Raw genomic sequence first — 2499 nt, 5'->3', positions numbered from 1 at the left:
GATAATATATACTGGATTTTACGATAGAGGATCATGTTATCCTTAAAAACAATTGCTTTTGGTATTCAGGTTTGATTATTAACCAAGATGATGAATAGAAAAGAATGAAATGCATATGATTAGAGCAAGTTGAATAAATGGAGATCGTGTTATCCTTAAAAACAATTGCTTTTTGGTATTTAGGTTTATGAACAAAGATATATAAATTGGAAAGAACGTAATGCATATGATTAGAGCAAATTGAATAAATGAAGATGTGCTATACACTGTGTGACAAAACAATGACTATAGGTTAAAAGGTCAATTCTATAGAAAAAAATAATAGATGTCGGTTGTGGTTACAATATGAGAAGTTTGGGCACAACAATACCTACGAGTTCCATCATTGAGGTAAGACAAGTGCTCTGAAACTCCTAAAATCCATTTCCCAAGAGAGCTTGTAGTGAAGTCCAATTCTAGGAATCTACCGAAGAGTAAGATCTAGCTTTTCTCTTCTAGACACTTCGTTTAACGCTTTGGTTGATCCCGTCGTAGACTTGACCAAATAAGTTATCACTGAAGGAAGATATCCAACTGTTGTAGACTTAAAACCCCAAAATTTCAATTACCAACTACTATAGGATACATGGCTGAGAGAGCATAGTTGAATATACAGATATTCTAGCGAAAGGTTTCACTCCAAACGGCCTAATTCTTGTGTAGTATATGTGATGGAGATCAAGATAGAGATTATTTTAACTAAGAGTTTGATTTAAAATATATTTGATTTGATTTCATTAGATTAGTTTTGATATTTTGACGTCATTAGGAGTTTATATTTCCTTTTAGCTTCTTAGTTTATTTGCTCTATAAATAGAAGGCTTTATTCGTTGTAATTCACAACCTGAATATATAAATAAAGATTGATTTTCCTCTTGGCCTCAATTCTTCTCTTCTTTGCACCCCTTTTTCTTCTAGTTCCTACTTGTTCATTGTCAAATTATACGCGTCATGCATCAATTTGGTATCAGAGCAATTAGTTTTCCTTTGGCCTGATATCCTTCGTCCTCAAATCCAAAAATCCCAATCAACCGTGTCTATCCCATAGCCTGCCACCACCAATCTTGTCCACATACACCATCAATCTCCACCATCCATTCAAACCCTACTACCTTCAAATATAAGAATCTTAAAACAGCACACAAGGCAGCAAATAAAATTTAAAAAAGAAAAAAAAAATCTGTTTTAGTTGCTGTTGAAAAAAAAAAAGAAAAAAGAAAAGAAGCTCAATTTCTGTCATTTATTACATTTACTGCTGCCAAGAGGAATTTTGCTGCTAAGAGGAACTTTGCTATCGTTTTATCCAATTTCTGGAGCTCAATACAGCCCAGACTTGACCCATAGGCCATATCCAACAAAAAGCCACGGCCCACATCTCATTTACATACCCAAGCCCATCAATTAGATTCGGTCCAATCTAATTTTCCCACAAAATTCAACCCCAACCTAATAACAGACCAAATATACCCTATCCAATAATACCCACGCCAACATCCCTTACCCCATAACCCAAGCCCATACATAGTTAAATCAAAAACACCTCAACCCATCATCCAACCCAAGCCCAAACATAAATAACCCATTCACTCCTTTAAGCCAAATACCACATTCCGCCCAACTACCATAACCCAAAAACATTAGCCCATTACTACCAGGCCCATATTTCCATTCCCCGCCATAAAACACCAATCTTCATCTTCTTAAAACCCAAACTCATAGCCGCCGCCGCCGCCTTGCCAGCACTGCACCGTCATCACCTAGTCCACATAGCCAACCATCTCACTGATCATCTCACTCAACCACCAACACAATCAATAGCTACCACCCGCCACTGCAAAATCACCAATCACGAACCACTGTTTAACTCAACCTACCACTCGCACCACCCAACTGACGCACGTCGCCGACCACAAACAATTTGATTGAAACTTCTCCAACCTCTTCATTGTCATCACCGACCACTACACAAAAACCCAGTTGAAAGCCACCATCCTTCGCCACTGTCGGTTTCCTCACAAGAACCTTCCAATTGATTTTTTCCTCTATTTTGGTTTTATTATATATTGTTCGCTACTCCATCTATTTGGTTTGAATCGCAATTGTAATAAAATAGTTTATTTGAAAAAAAAGGGGGAGGGAAGAAAAGTGAACAAAAAAAATGAATATTTTGATACTATTTGCATGTAATCTCTTTTGTTCGTATTGATTGACACGGCTGTTCCGACTAATCAATTGCCGCTATTCCACTGTCCCTGTACCAGCTTGAAAATAATGATTGGGACACTGTCCGACTCTTTTGAGTTTTGTGAGGTGCCTATTTCTTTTATGTTGGTAATATGTTTTTATTTCAGTGTTTTGGCCTCTTAATTAAAAAAAGAATTGCTTTTAGTTTATTGTTGCTTTATTTTCATTAAAAAATGTTTTGATGTGAGTATCAAAACTTAGGAGTCCAATTTTAAC

Source organism: Olea europaea, chromosome 6 (assembly GCF_002742605.1).
Source record: "Olea europaea var. sylvestris chromosome 6, O_europaea_v1, whole genome shotgun sequence".
Lineage (NCBI taxonomy): Eukaryota > Viridiplantae > Streptophyta > Magnoliopsida > Lamiales > Oleaceae > Olea > Olea europaea.
This window is presented reverse-complemented; position numbering follows the sequence as displayed.